Here is a 22,236-nt window from a genome sequence, read left to right as displayed (position 1 = left end):
GTTCAAGGAGAACAAAGAGCGGGAGAAGGCCGAAAGTAAAAAAAGCGGGAAACAAGTTGCCCAGCTCGGGGAACAAAGTAAACAATTGATTGCCCCGCTTATAGTGGAAGCCTTCTGTCCGGATGCCCCCGAGATCATACAAGCTGCGGCAGCACAGGGATTGACTGTAACGAGTGCCAGAGAACAAGCGGCCAACTTAGGTATTACTCTTCGTGAACTGTTAGGCCTTGATGAGGCGCCAGTGAAGGAGGTAGTAATTACATATGTCAAGAATGGGCCTCTCGTCGAGCCTGCGCAGGAAAAGGATCTACCTCCACAAATGAAAGGTCTGCTGAAATGGTACAAGGGTTACATAAAAAATAAAAACGCCAAAGAATATATTTATGCGGAAGTTAGACATGAGCATCACTTCAAACATTACTATGTACAAATTGAACTGAGTGAATTGTTCCAGCTTTTCAATCTGCGCGAGCTCGATAAATCTATCATCAGTTGCTACGTTCTGTAAGTGATTTATTAATTTCTACACAATCTCGTTCATATTGCCTGCACTATATATATGTCCTAACTATATTGTTGTGTCCGCTATTATACATGCAGAATGAAGATTAAGGAATGCAGAGTAAGGAACATCCATGATGTTGGGTTCAATGACCCACACATCGTTAATGGACATGTGTTGGAGCGTCACCCCGCCGACGTGGAGGCAGACCTGTGGCAGTTTCTTACAAAGCAGGAACTCAAAAGTGATATTCTATTTCCTTACCATTTTGAGTGAGTGTTTCTGTCTTGAGCACATTCTCTTTTGTTTACTCCATGCATGGTATGTGGCCGGCTAATCGATGAGTTATGCATGACGTACTGTGCATGTATCGTGTCCGCAGGTTCCACTGGATTCTGCTAGTAATTAAAGTTAACACCTCAGAATGTCTCGTCCACGACTCTGTGAATATGGATCCAAAGCTTTGGGGCGGCATGAGAAGAATGCTGCAGAAGTAATTATTTTCATTCATTTGCGCTCTATATCGATCGGCCTATTTCGTTCATTTCCTAATATCAAGTAACTAATTAATAACTCTCTTGTTCATTTAATTTTCTTTGCCTCGTAGGGTTTGGAGACGGTTCGTAGATACAAAGGTCGGTGAATTCAAAAAAGAGCTAGAATTCAAAATGTTAAAGGCTAAGAATGCTGGCGATATTCAGCCACCGGAGACCAATCTATGTGGATACTATGTCTGTGAGATGATCCGGAGATACACCTCTGAGCGGGTTCCGAGTGATACCAATGCTCAGAGGAATAACCTCCGGTGGATGCTTAGTCCAGAAGCTCGCTTCCGACCACTTCAAGAGGAACTAGCTGGATGGTTCAGCAGGGAAGTCCTCCATCCTAAAGGAGAACACTATTACGAGGACGTAGAACTTTATATGCATTAAATCATGTATGGAAACTTGTTCAAAATTGTATATGGTCATCCGATGATATTGAATATATATTGTATATTCCTCTTGAATTCTTTTTGGTTCTAATTTCAAATTTATTTGAAATTGTACATTCATATGCATGTATGTAGTACCGTAGAATATATGAAACTCCTTCAAAATTAAAATAAAGCACAAAAAAAATAAAACAATACAAATTAAACAGAAAACAGGTTTAGGGGGGGGGCTAAAACCCTAAACCTGCGGCGGCCTTTAGTCGCGGTTGGCCAGAAGAACCGCGACTAAAGGTCCTCCGCCCCGACGGCCACCTGGCGCCCACGTGGACGGGCCTTTAGTCGCGGTTCTTAAGCAACCGCGACTAAAGGGGGGGGCCTTTAGTCGCGCACGGTCTGTCGCGGTTGCGCAACCGCGACTAATGGAAGTTGCGAACCGCGACCAAAGGCCCTTTTTCCACCAGTGTTCAGGACACGGACATGAGACACTAATTAAGAGCATGAACTAGTGCTGCTCCCTCTCAGGTAGAATAGCATAGAACATGTATAGCTCTCCTGATTCATCATACTGGAGCATGCAGATGAATCTGTCTCCTAATCTTGGGTTGCGCTTCTCCTTGCTGCCCCCTAGTACTTCTCTGCGATCGTTAACAATTTTGCTCCAATCTTTCACTATTAAGCATTCTTCGCTTTTAGAAATCCTGAATGCACTCATGTGCAATGTAGGATATCTTGGCTGTAAGCTAACCATTGACATGTCACCTTTAGTCTCGATCCACTGAGGCACAACCGTCATCGAAAGTCCCTGTTGAAGAACATCGTATAGTAATTAATATACTAAGCAATGAAAGTTTAGCTTCAAAAATAATGTATGCAAAAGATGCACTAATTAAGGACAAATAGTTAAAATCTTACTATATTTCGATTATAGATGTGACCGTAGTTCAATACGATCACCATTGGTCGCACGTTTTGAGTACTAATATTTCTAAGTTCAGGAAAAAAATTGTCTTGACAGTATTAAGATCCTCAAGCCATGAAACATAATGACTTATCTCCTCGCAGTTTAGTTGAGCCCCGGGGCAGTAGTAGGTCCTGTCTACCAAGTGCCGGACATGTTTGCTTGAACCGAAATAAGCAGACAATACAAATTAGTTGTCAACTATTTTTGAATAAACTGTATCAAAGACATAAACATATGCATGCATGATTGAGAAAAACTCACATAATGGTAGAACTGGAGGCGTTTGCACATCGACCCAGATGTATATATTACCTTCAATATCATCTTCCGGACGAATATCAAAGGTGACAACCATACCAGGCACAAATGCATAAGCCTTGCATAGTGCTTGCAAGGTTTTGCATTCAAAATGGGTGTATGTGTCTCCATTATATAATTTGACGTTGAAAGTATACCTATGCTCCATCTTCAAGTAAACTCTCTTTACCTCCATATCATCTATAGCACTAAAACCTATCTTATCCAAGACAAAAATTCTTGCATGGCAGGGGATGCGCTAGTAGAATAGTGAAAATTTAAAATTATAAGTTGAATCAAATGAAGCATAAGTTTTGCATTCAAATAATAATTGACAAAGTGAAAATTTAAAGGGTGGTCTTTAGTATCGGTTGGAGCCACCAACCGGTACTAAAGGCCTCGCGCTGCCACCCCAAAGTTTAGTCCCACCTCGCCGGGCGAAGGGCAGCCGCACTGGTTCATAAACCCAGCCGCGGCTACCTCTTCGAACTCCTCTATATAGCAGGCTTGTGGGCCTAAACTCTGCGCGTTGCCCTGTGAGTCTGCTGGGCCTTTAAGGCCTGTAATTGCACGCCTGTGGGCCTAGCAGGCCCACAGGCCAGCGCCCCAATTTTTTTATAGTTTTTTTCTTTTCTGCTTTATTTTTTTCTATTTATTTCTGCGTAGTTTTTTGTATAGTTTTTACTTTTCTGTTATATTTATTTTCTTCTATTTATTTGTGAGTAGTTTTATTCATCTAGTTTGCCAAAATTCAACATTTTCAGAGTTCATTATGTAGTGATTTTCAATTTCACGGTCATTTTGTGAACGATTGAAAAATAGCAAATATAATTTTTTTTCTTTTCTGCTTTATTTTTTCTTCTATTTATTTCTGAGTAGTTTGTCTTTTCGGCTATATTTATTTTCTTCTATTTATTTCTGAGTAGTTTTTTATATAGTTTTTTTCTTTTCAGCTATAGTTTTTTTCTTTTCTGCTATTTTTTCTTTTCTACTATTTTTTCTTTTCTGCAAAACTTGATGGTCAAAGTCTGGAGTTATAACCAAAGTTTAAAAAAAAGGAATGCCGACGTGCAATTAGTTTTTGCCATAACAGAAGAAGTCCGGAGTTGTAATAAGTTATTAAAAATAAAAAAGAGGTGCAATGCTCGTTAATTTGTTTCAAGCCTTTCGGAATAGTGTAAACTGCACTGCGTAGCTCTGTACAATCTACCATATTCCTGACAGCTTGAAGCTAAGCAACGTGAGCATTGAGCCTCTTCTCCATCGTCTCTGCACTCAGGGCTTATAAACCGCTCCTAGTCCCTCTCTCTTGGCGAGGTGGGACTAAAAACAGCTTGCCATAACCTCATTAGTACCGCTTCGTGGTACGAACCGGCACTAAATGGTGATGGTGGGGCCATAGCCTGACCGCAGGCTGACACAGCCTCTTTAGTACCGGTTTGTGGCATGAACCGGAACTAAAGATTCGCCACGAACCGGTGCTATTGATCGCCGCCATGAATCGGTGCTATTGTACACATTAGTGCCGGCTGAAATTCAAATCGATACTATTATGCTTTACGTTTGACCCTTTTTCTACTAGTGTCTAGTAGTAGCAAGTAACAATGTCGTCTATCTATCACTCCAACTGCAAGCATAGGCATACATCATTCCTAAAGGTTAGGGCATGACTTTGGGGATGCATGAATCGGCTCACGCGGTTGATCGGAAATTGTGCTAGTAAATTCTCAATAATGTAATGCCTTGGAGTAAATTGTAACCATGCCTTTGTTATAAGGAAATCAGTTTTTTCTGGACATTGCAAAGTACACGCATGCACTGATTAACACATAATATAATATAAATGAGGTAATATCACTCGTGGTGCATAAACTTATCACCAATGTTCACTTTAGTGCCTAAACTTGAAAAATACGTCGAACTAGTTATATAACTTGGCACGAGCGTGTAAATACGGTGCCTAAAGAGGTGCAATGCTCGTTAATTTATTTCAAGCCTTTCGGAATAGTGTAAACTGCACTGCGCGTAGCTCTGTACAATCTACCATATTCCTGACAGCTTGAGGCTAAGCAACGTGAGCATTGAGCCTCTTCTCCATCGTCTCTGCACTCAGGGCTTATAAACCGCTCCTAGTCCCTCTCTCTTGGCGAGGTGGGACTAAAAACAGCTTGCCATAACCTCATTAGTACCGCTTCGTGGTACGAACCGGCACTAAATGGTGATGGTGGGGCCATAGCCTGACCGCAGGCTGACACAGCCTCTTTAGTACCGGTTTGTGGCATGAACCGGAACTAAAGATTCGCCACGAACCGGTGCTATTGATCGCCGCCATGAATCGGTGCTATTGTACACATTAGTGCCGGCTGAAATTCAAATCGATACTATTATGCTTTACGTTTGACCCTTTTTCTACTAGTGTCTAGTAGTAGCAAGTAACAATGTCGTCTATCTATCACTCCAACTGCAAGCATAGGCATACATCATTCCTAAAGGTTAGGGCATGACTTTGGGGATGCATGAATCGGCTCACGCGGTTGATCGGAAATTGTGCTAGTAAATTCTCAATAATGTAATGCCTTGGAGTAAATTGTAACCATGCCTTTGTTATAAGGAAATCAGTTTTTTCTGGACATTGCAAAGTACACGCATGCACTGATTAACACACAATATAATATAAATGAGGTAATATCACTCGTGGTGCATAAACTTATCACCAATGTTCACTTTAGTGCCTAAACTTGAAAAATACGTCGAACTAGTTATATAACTTGGCACGAGCGTGTAAATACGGTGCCTAAAGAGGTGCAATGCTCGTTAATTTGTTTCAAGCCTTTCGGAATAGTGTAAACTGCACTGCGCGTAGCTCTGTACAATCTACCATATTCCTGACAGCTTGAAGCTAAGCAACGTGAGCATTGAGCCTCTTCTCCATCGTCTCTGCACTCAGGGCTTATAAACCGCTCCTAGTCCCTCTCTCTTGGCAAGGTGAGACTAAAAACAGCTTGCCATAACCTCATTAGTACCGCTTCGTGGTACGAACCGGCACTAAATGGTGATGGTGGGGCCATAGCCTGACCGCAGGCTGACACAGCCTCTTTAGTACCGGTTTGTGGCATGAACCGGAACTAAAGATTCGCCACGAACCGGTGCTATTGAATTATGCTGCCCATGTTGCACTTGTCAGTTTTTTTAGTATTTTTAAAATGTACGTAAATTATAAACGTTAAACTTTTATGTGTTATTAATATTATACATACAAAAAATAACTTATTTAGGAAAACGTTCAAGTTATTTTAAAAAGTATTGGCATCTTATTTTTGAAAACATATCATATAAATATAATAGTATTTTTAATTATAAAAATGTTTGTATAATTTGGAATAATACAAATATTTTCCAAATTACAACTAATTATTGTTATTTGAAGTATACAAACATTTGAATAATCATATGCACATTTTTATAATTCATAAATTTGTCGCTTAAATTTTTTAATGTAATTAAAAAATATTCATTATTATTTAATATTTAAATTTTTATAAATATATACATGTGAATATATTTAACTTATATAGAAATTAAGAATATATGCCACGAGTGAAAGTTATCACAAGTGAATATAAAGAAAAATGTTTATATCCATAATTTTGTAAATTTTAAATATAAGCCATAAGGTATTTTTTGTACATTTATTATACAATTACTATTTTTATATTTACTAAATGTTTTTAATATAATCTGCATGTAAATAATTGAATATTTTTGAAAATTACATTAACATTTTAAAAATAATTTATTTTATTTGAACGTATAATATTTATAAGACATAAATACTCAAAATTAATTTAATGTGATATTAGTTTACCTACTTTTTAGAAAATTCTAAAAATATATAATATGTGCGGAATGGGTTGCATTGGCTGCAGCCCCATTTACAAGCCACAAACGTGTTCCTATACAGGACATTAACATAGTTCTCGTTATTAGTCATTCAAAATTGTGTAGCGTATTGTCTCGCGCAGGCCTTTGCTATCCCCACAGCGCAAGTTCGAATCACAGTGATTGCAATTTTTGACATCGATTTTCCCTTTGTGCTGACATGTGGGGCCCACTAGTCATATAGACATTTATATAGCAAGCCATCTGTTGAAAGGGGCCCCATGCCACTTGTGCATACTAATCAAAATACGGTGCCACGTCAGCACATTCTACGTCCGCGGATTGAATTAGCATCGTATTTGCACGCTCGTGCCAAGTTCTAGAACCAATTTAGCGTATTTTTCAAGTTCAGGCACTAAAGTGAACATTGGTGGCAAGTTCAAGCACCACTAGTGATATTACCTCAATATAAATCTGGCTCTTATTTTGTTGCATTGCCTACTAGCTACCCGTTAGATCTAACTATTGAAACTTGTCACACTTGGTTCGCTCTGCAGGACATCCTACACCACATACACTCCCTCTTGCCACTGCAAGACGCTGCTCGTGCTGCCTGCACGTCTCGTGGATTTCTACGTTCCTGGAGATGCTATTCCAACCTTAGTCTCAATGAACGTACACTTGGGTTGACTAAAAGGAAATTCGAGGAAAGGGAAAAGTATTTCATCCAAAAAGTTGACCAGATTCTTCAAAACCACCAGTGAAAATACTTAAACTTGAACTGGCTCCATGGAGGAAAATCAAAGCCTCTTGCATCAACAGATGGCTCCAAATCAGTGTTAAGTCCGGGATAAGAGAACTTCACTTGTACATGGGTGCGTCAATTCACGGAAACTACAACTTCCTGTGTCTGGTTTTGTCTGACGAGGCGGCTGCAAGTTCGATAGAGTCTCTTCGCCTCTCTTGTTGCCCTTTTAACCCCACGTCGACACTTGGCCTCTTGAGAAGATTGACAACTTTAGTACTGCATAATGTCAGCATCACCGAAGAAGGATTAGGGTTATTGCTCTCAGAATCTCCAGCCCTGGAACGGCTTGAATTCTTCTATTGCAGTGAGATAATTTGCTTGCGGATACCTTGTGCATTGCAGAAACTCAATTTCCTAAATATAGTACTAGGAACCAAGAAGATGCGGGTGGAGATCAATGCTCCAAATCTGTGTACTTTTCGTCGTATTTGTGGTGGTGTGACCTTGATAGAAATCTCTGTTAGAAATTCTTCTCAACTTAAGGATGTATATTTGTCGTTTATTCTTCTCTCTGATGCTCGCGCCAGACTTCCATCCATCGTAGGAAATGTTGAGAGGCTTACCATGGACTCTCTTGCCGAGGTATGTGTTCTAGTAGTATGTATAGTCACAATGATATGCACTTTTATGTTGGAAAAACACATGCTTAATCTTGTGGTCTGTCTTTATTTAGAGTGTTAACATTCCAATGCTACCTTCCAAGCTCCCCCACCTCAAGAACTTGGAAATCGAATTCGTGGATTCAATAGCGGCCTTCTCCCAGCGTCGTTACATCCTCTCCCTAGTTTCTTTTCTTGATGCTTCTCCATCCTTGGATTCTTTCATCCTCCATGCAAGAACATCTCCAACCGCGCCCCCAACAATGGCCCCAGGCGATTTTCCGGTCGCCGGCGTCAAAAAGTCGGCCCAGTCGCGCCCTCAAGGGCCCAATTTTTGCCGGCTCGAGCCAAAATTGACGCCGGCGGACCCAACCCGAACCCGGCACGCTGGGGGGCGCTCGGGGGCGCCAGGCGAATCGTTTTTGGCGCGAAAGAGCCGCGGACCCTCCTTGCCAGCGACTCGTCTCTCTTCTCGCCGCTTCGTCGTCCTCATCGCCTCGTTTTCCTTGCACCAGCTGAATCGGGCGAGCCTGCATCGCCTGAACACGGCTAACATTGTGTTGTTGGCCAAAAAGGTGGACGCGACTTCGATGGCGGATTACAGGCCGATCAGCTTACTCCATAGTGTGGTTAAGCTGTTCATGAAGGTGCTTGCGATGCATCTCGCACGGCGGATTGACGAGTTTGTTGGCCCGGCCCAGTCTGCGTTCATCAAAGCGCGCTGCATCCAGGATAACTTCATGTTTGCCCGAGGGGTGGCACGCCACTTCCACCATCTCAAACGCGCCATGCTTTTCGTCAAGCTCGACATCGCCAAAGCTTTCGACAGCGTCTCCTGGCCATATCTGCTTGACATGCTCCGTGCTCGAGGTTTTGGCCCGAGATGGTGCGATTGGATCTCCATGCTCCTTGCCACCTCCTCGTCGCGTGTTCTGATCAATGGGGTGCCTGGCCGGCCCATAGTTCACTGTTGCGGATTGCGTCAGGGTGACCCTCTGTCGCCATTCTTATTCATCCTCGCCATGGAGCCTCTTCAACGGCTTCTCGATGTCGCAGTGGACACAGGGGTCATCTCCAAGCTCCAGGGTCGGTTGCCGCAGCTACGGGCTTCCCTCTACGCCGACGATGTGGCTCTCTTCCTCAACCCCGTGAAGACCGAGCTGGCAGCTCTCCGCTCCATTCTCACTACTTTCGGTCTAGTTTCCGGGCTCAAGGTAAACTTTGAGAAAAGTGTCGTCCTCCCCATAAGGTGCGAGCAGTTGGACGTGCACGACGTGATCTCGCCTCTGAGGGCTAGGGTTGAGAGCTTCCCCTGCAATTTTTTGGGGCTGCCATTGTCGCTCCGGGCCTTGCGTAAAGTGGACCTGCAACCGCTGCTGGACAAGCTCCGCGCACGCCTGGTGCGCTGGAAGGCCAGGCTGCTCACCCTTGCGGGGAGGCTGGTTCTCCTCAACTCCGTCCTGACTGCTTTCACCATATACTGGTCGGCCGTCTATGCGCTCCCGCCATGGGTTCGTAAGGAGCTGGATCGGCTGCGGCGTGCATGGCTATGGCGGGGGGAGGAGGTCTGCCATGGCGGGCACTGCAAAGTCGCGTGGAGCCGCGTTTGCCGCCCGCGGGATCTTGGCGGGCTCGGTATCGTCGACCTGAGCGGTTCGGCGTGGTGCTCCGCCTCCGCTGGCTCTGGGCAGAAAGGACCTCGGTTGTCCCCTGGCAGGGTTTACCGGTCCCGGTGACACTTGTGGAACGGCATATGTTTGCGGCAGCATGTGCGGTCACCGTTGGGGATGGCAACCGGGCTAGTTTCTGGTATGATAGCTGGCTTCCCGAGGGCGCGCCGCTCGTGATCGCCCCTGACCTATTCAAGGCCTCAAGACGCAAGGCGCGCTCCGTGCGTCAGGAACTGTTAGAGAGCAGTTGGATCCAAGACCTGCGTGGCCGGGTGACCACCGACATGCTGCCTTCCTTTGTCAGGCTATGGGCGTGTGTCAATCCCCGGCAGCCGCTCCCCCCCGGCACCACGGATTCTTTCCGCTGGAGGTTAACAGAAAATGGTGTCTACACGACGGCCTCCGCGTATAAGAGATCTGGAAGGAGATCTACACTACTTTCCCATTGCGGCAGGAGATCTGGAAGGCCTAGGCTCCGCCCAAACTCCGTACCTTTGCATGGTTGCTCGCCCCAACGGCGGATCCTCACAGCTGACCACCTACCTGCCCAGCAATGGCCAAATTCCTATTTTTGCCCGCTATGTATGCGGAGCCTTGAGACATCGGTGCATCTCATGAAGGAATGCCCTTGGGCACGACACCTATGGGAAATGGTGGCGCACCGTTTCGCTGTCCCGGAGCTAAACCCGGCTGCATGAACGCTGGATACGCCATGGATCGACTGGATAAGCTGCATGAGTCGCGCGCCTTCCACTCGGAAGCTGGCGAAGTCGGTTATCCTTCTGGTTTTTGGTGGATTTGGAAGGAGCGCAACATGCGCATTTTTGGCGGTGCCACGGAACGCTCGCCGCGGCAAGTCTTGCACCTCCTGCTATCGGAGGCAAGCGACTGGGCGTTGGCAGAAGGCCGGCACCTAATTTTGCGAGAGTAGCCCATTTATTTTCTCTTTTGCTTTCTCTGAATTTCTTGTTCCGCAAGCTAATGCGTTAGCCTGCACCCTGTACTCGGCGTTCTTTCACCTCCCCTTCTAATCAATGAAATACACAGCTCTCCCGCGTCTATTTCAAAAAAAAAAAAACTATCTATCGCGGAAGCTCACAGAGCCGTGGAGATCGCGGGTAGATGCATCGCGACTACAGAGCACCTCGTGCCCTGTAGTCGATGTCATACTGGCACCGGCCAGTGATAGATTCCTACGGTGTGGTTTATCATCATCTACGTATGAGAGAGAATTCCATCGGGCTGTATTTCGTCTAGTAAATAGTATGGTCTATTGTTAATGGTATATGTGCTACCATAATGTTGAATCATAGTATTCCCATCAAGAGTAAACCTGACGATGTTAACTTTGCACGGATATTGCTTTTTTTCTGGAGGGGTTGGACGAATATTGGTTGGCTTGCTGCTCCCACCGCCAACTCCTGCAGTTGTGCAAAAAAACATGGACGGAAACGACGTTGGTTTGCTGCTGCCATCGCTAACTCCTGCATCTGCAAAAATCTCGCCGTTTGCTTACTGACGAGCTGTAAGTGCAGCTGGTGCCTAACATAGTTTGCTAAAAAAAAGTGAAGCGCCGTTGCCGGGGATCGAACCCGGGTCACCCGCGTGACAGGCGGGAATACTTACCACTATACTACAACGACCTTTGATGCTAATTTAATTGGCAAAACTTACATGATCAGCCACACTTGAACTGGTCGCGTTTGATCAGCCTCACGTCGTAGGCGACAGCGCGCCGATCGACCCGGCCATCAATTCCGCCGCACCGCAGCGTGCCGGCACCCCGTCTCGCGGCGGCCGCCGCGCCACTTAAATGGAAGGCGTGCGCGGGCGCGGCGACGCTGCTGCAGTTTTGCTGCGACTGTGACTGTGAGCCTGGGGCACGTCCAGCATCTCACGTCTTGTCCGCGCTGCCACGGGCCGCAGCGACGTCCCATCCTTGCTGGCTGCCTGCCACTGCGGCTGCCCCCTCCTTGCTCTGCTTTTCCTGAACTGAACCGTGCGACGCAGATCACGCACCCGCCACCCCATTAACATAACGGCCTATTTCTCCAGCAAAATACACGAGTCGCGTTGGTCTTGCTTCTGATCTCACAGGAGGAAATTGGGTACTTTGCATGGCCTGCCAGGTCAAAGGCCGGGCTCCTCCATCCCCTTTGCATGGCAGCAGTGCTCAACGGAGACCAGGCAACGTCGCGTGGCCGCAGCCTCCTCCTCCTGCCGCTGGCTACAGACGCGGCGGAGACGGCAGCCCATGCATGCAACTGCTGCGCATTTGTGGCGGCACCTGTGTGTCTAGCCCTAGCTCCTGTTCCCATTAATTAATGGCTCTGCACTGCGCCCTTTCTCCCTACAAGCCATTGACCTCTGTCACCTCACCTCTCCGTGCATGTGCCGGCCATCTCGCTCCAGCGGATCTGCGGCCATGCAAGCACGCACGATCTTTCTGGGTAGGAGGAGGATACACTGTCCGGCCCATGCACGCTCCGGCACTGAACCTACCTACCTACGCACCTAGTTTGCGCTTTGTCGCGCCATGCGTACACGTAGAGGGGACGGAACCCTCGACCACCGCATGCAGCAAAAGCCGTAGGAGTAGATTGCCAGCAACAGCATGGATGGAGTGTGCCATGCTTTTCATACCAAAAAGTCCATTTTAAACCCTGAACTTGTAGAGATTTGGCAAATCAAACCCTCAAGTTCAAATTCCTGTCATTTGCGCCCTAAACTATGCAATCCCGGTCTAAATCGAACCTTCGGAAATGCAAAAGATGACCGGGATTTTTTTGTTTTTTTAGACAACGCGCCTGGATTCGTTGCGGAAAAGACTGAGAGCTCCTACTCGACACTCGTTTTTTTACGGGTAGCTCAACGCTCATTAGCGTCAAAACGAGCAGCCCGCTAAAGGTGGCGCGCAAATGGGCGGACCCAATTCGCAGGAGCCGAGCGAATCGAAAGAAATAAACGCATTTGCAATCAGAGTCAAACTCCCAACCTCGCAGCCCTAAAAAAAAACTCCCAACCTCGCGATGCTTGCTAGCTCTGCTAGCCAGCTGAGCTCGGACTGAGTACAACTTATAAGCACCACTATGTTTAAAAGTAACAACTAAGAAAGCGGCAGATCAGGGGTTTGTTTCAACATTTCTTGGAAAAAATGTGAATAAAATTTCTTCAACATACGACCAATGTTAGGAGATCGTAAAAAAATTGAATATTCATTTTTGAAGCGTGAACATTTTCATAAATTGTGAACAAATTTTGAAAACCTGAACAAGTTTTTTCAACTGTGAACAATTTTTTTTAAAAAAAGTGAATTTAGACATGTACGATGGCCCAGCAAACGCAAAAGAAAAACAAAGCAAAATTTATAAATTTGTGAGTGGCGAGATACTAACTCCAGACGTTTATGTTGATGGTTGTTCCCATTAACCACTAGGTCATCTTCATTCAGTGGTGCACTATTAGGACAACATAACTATTTCACCGTTTTTTAGTTCAGGGAAATCAAAAAAATCCGTAGAAATTTGAAAAAGTTATGTAAATGAATAGAAGTTCATGAATTTGGCAGAAAGTTCATGGATTTGAAAAAATTCATGAATTTGGAAAAAAAACTTCGTGAAGTTTCGAGGAAAAAACCACGTTTTTTTAAACCATAAATTTATTTTTAAATCATCAATTTTGAACAAACATGTCATAGATTTGCAAAAAGTTCTTCAATTTTGAAAAGCAATGCATCATTTTTGAAAAAGTTCATGAATATGATAAAATTTCATCAATTTTGAAAAAACCTCATCAATTTCAAAAAAGTTCACGGAGTTGGAAAGAGGTCATCAATTTAGAAAAAAAACTGTTGACAATTTTTTTTGTTGAAAAATCACGGATTTATGAAAAGTTCAATGATTTTGAAAAGAAGCTAACATATTTTCACATGAAAAGTCCACGGATTTAAGAAAACAAGGAATTTTGGAAATATGAAAAGGTGAAAAAGGAGTACGTGGATTGGAAATAAATTCATGGATTCGAAAAGGTCAACAAGTTTTGTAAATAGGTTCACACATTTTTTAGCAGTGCAACAGAAAAAAAACAAATCGGCCGACCCAGCGTGGAGGACGGATACGCGCCGTGGTCAACACTGCCGCTCCCTGGCCCACCAGTCAGACGAATCGTGGTTGACATTTGCCACGTCAGCATTTTTATGCCTCAAACGATGTCAGGGTTCGATTTTGACCGAGATTGCGTAGTTCAAGGTGCAAATGACAGGGATTTGGTCCATTTGGACTTGAGGGTTTGATTCGTCAAACCTCTACAAGTTCAGGGTTTAAAATGAACTTTTTCCTTCTCATATCGACTTCTCGAGCAGGCGCACGCCGGAGGATCAATGGATCACAGTGTACATTAGTGCAAGGAAATTGAATATATCTCTGAAGATGCAAGGAAAATAAGTTTTTTAGCAATGGCAGTACGCTAGTACTAGAAAGCAAAATCTCAAAGGCAGGGTACGCTGTTTTCAGATGGTGCGTCTAGAACTCAGTTGCCCGAGACTTAACGAAGTCTCAGTCAAGTGACATCAACGTAGTTATAGTGCTATGATCAGCATGGTTGGATGTTGCAAATGGCGGTAAAAATTGTTGCGGCAATATTGCAAGCAACGACAACCTATGCTACAACCATTCTTACTAAATATGTTAACCGCCATTGAAGGAATGTTGCAACCGGTGAGATTACGTGCTACAATCGATGACAGGTGACATGCTACAACCAACAAGACGGATGTTACAACTGGTAGGAACAATATTGCAAACGATGCGACAAAATGTTGCAAGTTCAATTGAGGCTTGGTTCAATCTTAGTCGACTGAGTTTTAGCAAGCCCGTTTCACATCTACCGAATGTCACATGGAAAAAGTTGCTAAGTCTTTTTTCTTCTTCAAGAAATTAAACTCCTAGGTCAAAGTTTACCAACTATTATCTTACGGGTATTAGTGATGCTTTCATAAAACCTAAAACTCTCTATTATTCCATTGCCAAATAATTAAAATAATTCATATGTAGTATATTCAGCAACAATGACACCTACTCAACCATTATGCCAAGTTCTTGCATTCTTTCGGCATTCACTAGTATTTGTTTCTCTCTATACCTATAATAATTACTATATTTGATCCTAAATATAAGACGTTTTGCCAGTTCAAAACGTCTTATATTTAGCAATAGAGGATGTACTAAATAATGTAAGGATATGTTTGAATCTTAGCCATTCGATATGTCGCACTGATGGTTAAGAAGCAGCACATCCGAGCATTCTAGGCCCTTGCATCGACTCCTCCTTCGGCAAACAAGGTTCTGTTGCATTTGGCGAAGCAAAAACAGGAGGGGGATGTGTTTGTGTGTGTGTGTGTGTGTGTGACATTAACTAGAGCTGGTATTTCCGGTTGTCATATTTCTCCACAACAATACACCTATAAGGCTACTCCCTCTGTTCCTAAATATAAGTCGTTTGGGGAGTGTAAACTGAACTCCCCCAGCGACTTATATTTCGGGACAGAGGTAATAGAAATTAAGAGATATTTTTCATGTGTATTTGTAATAATATATTTTATATTTCAACATTTCAGATATTTTATCATTATATATGGTTAGGTATACACATGTATAACTAAATTTTGATATACTTGAATTGCGTAGTTACAAAAGAGCAATATTCCTACTCACAATCACATATATTTATTTTGAATATATTGTATGAAATTTTACTGTAAAGTTTCTGTAAAATTGGTTTTGTGTGTGTTAGTTTATAGGTTCTTGTAGAGAATAAAATAACACATATCAGAAATCTTACTTTGCGGTGATATTTGAAACAATACGATAAATAGAAAATTGTATAGATTCAAATATCACCGCAAGGTAAGATTTTTTACGATAAGTATAATTGGATAGCATAAAAGGATACTTGAATAAGAATTTTTTAATGAAAGACCTCGGTGAAGCTGCTTACATATTGGGCATCAAGATCTATAGAGATAGATCAAGACGTTTGATAAATTTTTCAATGAGTACATACCTTGACAAGTTTTTGAAGTAGTTAAAAATGGAATAGTCAAAGAAGGAGTTATTGCCTGTGTTGCAAGGTGTGAAGTTGAGTAAAGATTCAAAACCCGACAATGGCAGAAAATAGAAAGAGAATGAAAATTCATTCCCTATGCCTCAAGTCATAGGTTCTATAAAGTATACTATGATGTGTACCAGACCTATTGTATACCTTAGCATGATTTTGGCAAGGGGGTACAATAGTGATCTAGGAGTAGATCACTGGACAGCGGTCAAAATTATCCTTAGAGGACTAAGGAAATATTTCATGGTTATGAAGGTGATAAAAGAGTTCGTCGTAAAGAGTTACGTCGATGCAAGCTTGTGACACCGATCTAGATGACTCTAAGCCTCGATTTAGATACATATTGAAAGTGGGAGCAATTAGCTAGAGTAGCTCCGCGTAGAGTATTGTAGACATAGAAATTTGCAAAATACATACGGATCTGAATGTTGCAGACCTGTAGACTAAACTTCTCTCACAAGCAAAACATGATCACTCTTTGGGTGTTAATCACATAGCGATGTGAACTAGATTATTGACTCTAGTAAACCCTTTGGGCATTAGTCACATGAAGATGTGAACTAATCACATAAAGATGTAAACTATTGGCGTGCAATTACATGACGATGTGAACTAGATTATTGACTCTAGTGCAAGTGGGAGACTGAAGAAAATATGCCCTAGAGGCAATAATAAAGTTGTTATTTATATTTCCTTATATCATTATAAATGTTTATTATCCATGCTAGAATTGTATTAACCGGAAACTTAGTACATGTATGAATACATAGACAAACAAAGTGTTTCTAGTATGCATCTACTTGACAAGCTCGTTAATCAAAGACGGTTAAGTTTCCTAGCCATAGGCATGTGTTGTCATTTGATGAACGGGGTCACATCATTAGAGAATGATGTGATGGACAAGACCCATCCGTTAGCTTAGCACTATAATTGTTTAGTTTATTGCTATTGCTTTCTTCATGACTTATATACATGTTCCTATGACTATGATATTATGCAACTCCTGAATATCGGAGGAACACCTTGTGTGCTATCAAACGTCACAACGTAACTGGGTGATTATAAATATGCTCTACAGGTGTCCCTGACGGTGTTTGTTGAGTTGGCATAGATCGAGATTAGGATTTGTCACTCCGATTGTCAGGGAGGTATCTCTGGGCCCTCTCGGTAATGCACATCACTATAAGCCTTGCAAGCAATGTGACTAATGAGTTAGTTACGGGATGATGCATTACGGAACGAGTAAGGAGACTTGCCGGTAACGAGATTGAACTAGGTATGATGATACCGACGATCGAATCTCGGGCAAGTAGCATACCGATGACAAAGGGAACAATGTATGTTGTTGTGCGGTTTGACTGATAAAGATCTTCGTAGAATATGTAGGAATCAATATGAGCATCCAGGTTCCGCTATTTGTTATTGACCAGAGATGTGTCTTGGTCATGTCTACATAGTTCTCGAACCCGTAGGGTCCGCACGCTTAATGTTTGATGATGATATGTATTATGAGTTATGTGATTTGATGTACCGAAGGTTGTTCGGGGTCCCGGATGTGATCACGGACATGACGAGGAGTCTCGAAATGGTCGAGACATAAAGATTGATATATTGGACCATGTTGTTCGGACACCGGAAGTGTTCCGGATAAAACCAGAGTGCCGAAGGGTTACCGACCCCCGCCCCCTCCTGGGAAGTTAATGGGCCACTATGGGCCTTACAGGAGAGAGGGCCGGCCAGGAGATGGCGCGCGCCCCCTAGTCCGAATTGGACAAGGGGTGGGGCGGAGCCCCCCTCCTTCCTTCTCTCCCCTTCCTCCTTCCTTCCCCTCCTAGTTGGACTAGGAAAGGGGGGAACCTACTCCTAGTAGGAGTAGGATTCCCCCCTGAGGGAGCGCCCCATGAGGCCGGCCGACCCCCTCCTCCCCTCCTTTATATACGGGGGAGGGGGCACCTCATAGACACAGAAGTTGATTTCTTAGCCGTGTGCGGTGCCCCCCTCCACAGATTTCCACCCCAGTCGTATTGTCATAGTGGTTATGCGAAGCCCTGCATCGGTAACTTCATCATCACTGTCACCACGCCGTCGTGCTGACGAAACTCTCCCTCGGCCTCAGCTGGATCAAGAGTTCAAGGAACGTCACCAAGCTGAACGTGTGCAGATCATGGAGGTGCCGTGCGTTCGGTACTTGATTGGTTGGATCGCGAAGACGTTCGACTACATCAACCGCGTTACTAAACGCTTCCGCTTTTTGGTCTACAAGGATACGTAGACACACTCTCCCCTCTCGTTGCTATGCATCTCCTAGATAGATCTTGCGTGGTCGTAGGAAATTTTTTGAAATACCACGTTCCCCAACACGGGCACCACGCACCGGCCCGACCACCATGCAAATGGGCGGACCCATGGCAGTTCGTGCGAGATGGATTAGAGAGAGATGATGGAGAGGGGGAGAGGGAAGAGAGGAAGAAGAAGGGATGCGACATGGTCTCACCGGCAATGACATGACGTAGCGGGGCTCCAGTGGCCAGGAAAGCGCTGGAAGGGAGGGCTCAAGATGTCGTCATGGATGGCGGATGTCCATTCCGTGAGAGGAATGACAACTGCTCTTTTAATTTTTAATTAGTTTCTTTGCCTTCTGCTCCCTACAAAACTCACAGCAAAGCGGCTGGGGGGGGGGGGAACCTGCCAAGACTGTTGTAGGTGACGGCTATTAATTTTCTTTGCTGACTCGCTGGATGTAAAAGCTAACAACAAATGCTTTGCCCATTGCCGTTTGCCGGATAGAAAGCTAGGGGCAAATTAGCTCTTTGCCGATTTATACTTTGCTGACAATGAGCTGACGGCAAAGTCTTTGGCGTCTGGTTTTTAACCTTTGTCGTCTGGTTGAGGCTAACAAGAAATTCGCCGATTCCTGTAGTGGCTGCATGTGCCTCTGATGGCTCCTCTCTCGACGCTCTTTGGCCATACAATCTCATCTACCCTAGAAAGATCATAGAAAATACTTGCGAATTACCACCGCTCTCTGCGACGTGGAACTGAGGTGCGACACTTTTTGAAGGAAATATGCCCTAGAGGCAATAATAAAGTTATAATTTATTTCCTTATTACATGATAAATGTTTATTATTCATGCTAGAATTGTATTAACCGGAAACATAATATATGTGTGAATACATAGACAAACAGAGTGTCACTAGTATGCCTCTACTAGACTAGCTCGTCGAATCAAAGATGGTTAAGTTTCCTAGCCATAGACATGAGTTGTCATTTGATTAACGGGATCACATCATTAGGAGAATGATGTGATTGACTTGACCCATTCCATTAGCTTAGCACTTGATCATTTAATTTGTTTCTATTGCTTTCTTCATAACTTATACATGTTCCTATGACTATGAGATTATGCAACACCCGTTTACCAGAGGAACACTTTGTGTGCTACCAAATGTCACAATGTAACTGGGTGATTATAAAGGTGCTCTACAAGTGTCTATGAAGGTACTTGTTGGGTTGGCGTATTTTGAGATTAGGATTTGTCACTCCAATTGTCGGAGAGGTATCTCTAGGCCCTCTCGGTAATGCACATCACTTAAGCCTTGCAAGCATTGCAACTAATAAGTTAGTTGCAGGATGATGTATTACGGTACGAGTAAAGAGACTTGCCAATAACGAGATTGAACTAGGTATTGAGATACCAACGATCGAATCTCGGACAAGTAACATACCGATGACAAAGGGAACAACGTATGTTGTTAATTATGATGTCTGACCGATAAAGATCTTCGTAGAATATGTGGGAGCCAATATGAGCATCCAGGTTCCGCTATTGGTTATTGACCGGAGACATGTCTCGGTCATGTCTACATAGTTCTTGAACCCGTAGGGTCCGCACGCTTAAAGTTTCGGTGACAATTGTATTATGAGTTTATGTGATTTGATGTACCGAAGGTAGTTCGGAGCCCCGGATGAGATCGGGGACATCACGAGGAGTCTCGAAATGGTCGAGACGTAAAGATCGATATATTGGACGACTATATTCGGACATCGGAAAGGTTGCGAGGGATTCGGGTATTTTCGGGGGTACCGGGTAGTTACGGGAATACGAAGAAGAAGTAATGGGCCTTGAGGGAGTCCTGGATTAGGGGGTGTCCGGATGGCTGGACTATATCTTCAGCTGGACTCCTGGACTATGAAGATACAAGATTGAAGACTTCGTCTCGTGTCCGGAAGGGACTTTCCTTGGCGTGGAAGGCAAGCTTGGCGATACGGATATGTAGATCTCCTACCATTGTAATCGACTTTGTGTAACCCTAACCCTCTCCGGTGTCTATATAAACTGGAGGGTTTTAGTCCGTAGGACAACATACAGAACAACAATCATACCATAGGCTAGCTTCTAGGGTTTAACCTCTCCGATCTCGTGGTAGATCTACTCTTGTACTACCCATATCATCAATATTAATCAAGCAGGACGTAGGGTTTTACCTCCATCAAGAGGGCCCAAACCTGGGTAAAACTTCGTGTCCCTTGCCTCCTGTTACCATCCGGCCTAGACGCACAGTTCGGGACCCCCTACCCGAGATCCGCCGGTTTTGACACCGACATTAGTGCTTTCATTGAGAGTTCCTCTGTGTCGTCGCCGTTAGGCTTGATGGCTCCTACGATCATCAATAGCGATGCAGTCCAGGGTGAGACCTTCCTCCCCGGACAGATCTTCGTCTTCGGCGGCTTCGCACTGCGGGCTAATTCACTTGGCCATCTGGAGCAGATCGAAAGCTATGCCCCTGGCCGTCAGGTCAGATTTGGAAGTTTAAACTACACGGCTGACATCCGCGGGAACTTGATCTTCGATGGGTTCGAGCCACTGCCGAGCGCGCCGCACTGTCACGACGAGCATGATCTAGCTCTGCCGCCGAACAGTGCCCTGGAGGCCGCACCCGCATCGGCTTCGACCCTTAATTCGAAGCCAATTGCGCCGATCGAGGATGGGTGGTTGGACGCCGCCTCAGGGGCTGCGATCCCAACGGCGATCGAGCCGAACACCAGCCCCGCACTCCATGAGACTCGTGACTCCAAGGAGCCGGACTCCTCTCCGGACTCCGAACCCTCCGCGCCCCTACCGATCGAATCCGATTGGGCGCCGATCATGGAGTTTACTGCTGCCGACATCTTTCAGCACTCGCCTTTCGGCGATATTCTGAAGACACTAAAGTCTCTCTCTTTATCAGGAGAGCCCTGGCTGGACTACGGTCAGCAAGATTGGGATACGGACAATGAAGAAATTCAAAGCCCATCCACCACCCACTTTGTAGCCACTATCGACGATTTAACTGACATGCTCGACTTCGACTCCGAAGACATCGATTGTATGGACGCCGATGCAGGAGACGATGAAGAACCAGCGCCTATTGGGCCCTGGAAAGTCACCTCGTCATATGACATATACATGGTGGACACCCCAAAAGAAGGAGATGGCGATGGAACAACGGAGGATGACCCCTCCAAGAAACAGCCTAAGCGCTGGCGTGAGCGGCGCCGCTCAAAATCCCGCCAAAGCAAGTACGGCGATTCTAGCACAGGAGATAATAATACTCCGGAGAGTGCCGAAGAAAACCCCCTCCAGCAAGATTCATCACAGGAGGATGGAGAAGCCAGCCCTCATGAGAGAGCGGCAGACAGAGAGGTCGAGGACGATAATTATATGCCTCCCTCCGAAGACGAGGCAAGCCTCGACGATGACGAATTCGTCATGCCAGAGGATCCCGTCGAGCAAGAGCGTTTCAACGCAGGCTTATGGCCACGGAAAGAAGCCTCAAGAAAAAATAGCAACAACTTAGAGCTGATCAAGATTTGCTAGTCGACAGATGGACTGAAGTCCTTGCGGCCGAAGAGCATAAACTCGAACGCCCCTCCAAGAGCTACCCAAAGCGCAGGTTGCTACCCCGATTAGAGGAGGAAGCACTTAAACCTACATCACCAACACTTGATATGGCCGACCGGCCACCTCGTGGATGCGACAGAGAGGCCTCTCGGCCCTCCACTCAAGCCGCACCCCGTACCAAGGCACGGGAAAATGCGCCTGACCTGCGAGATATGTTGGAGGACAAGGCAAGGCAAACAAGATCGATCTATGGATCGCGTGGGAGCCCCAAAACTCGAGACGGTAACCGTCACGCCGGACACAAATCCGATAGGGCCGAACACAGTAGACAAAGCTCATTGGAGCTACGTCATGATATAGCCCAGTACAGAGGCGCCGCACACCCACTATGCTTCACACACAAAGTAATGGATCATCAAATCCTCGAGGGTTTCAAACCCGTAAACATCGAATCATATGATGGCACAACAGATCCTGCGGTATGGATCGAGGATTATCTCCTTCATATCCACATGGCCCGCGGCGATGATCTCCACGCCATCAAATACCTCCCACTCAAGCTTAAAGGACCAGCTCGGCATTGGCTTAACAG

General features: G+C 44.8%; 1 non-coding gene across 1 annotated transcript; it reads right to left on the bottom strand.

Annotated features, from left to right (window-relative positions):
• Nucleotides 1-11,221: 11,221 nt before the first annotated feature.
• TRNAD-GUC lies at nt 11,222-11,293 on the bottom strand. The gene has a single exon. It is a non-coding gene; the product is annotated as a tRNA-Asp (tRNA).
• Nucleotides 11,294-22,236: the final 10,943 nt, after the last annotated feature.

This window comes from Triticum dicoccoides, chromosome 1A (assembly GCF_002162155.2).
Source record: "Triticum dicoccoides isolate Atlit2015 ecotype Zavitan chromosome 1A, WEW_v2.0, whole genome shotgun sequence".
Taxonomy (NCBI): Eukaryota; Viridiplantae; Streptophyta; class Magnoliopsida; order Poales; family Poaceae; genus Triticum; species Triticum dicoccoides.
This window is presented reverse-complemented; position numbering and strand designations above follow the sequence as displayed.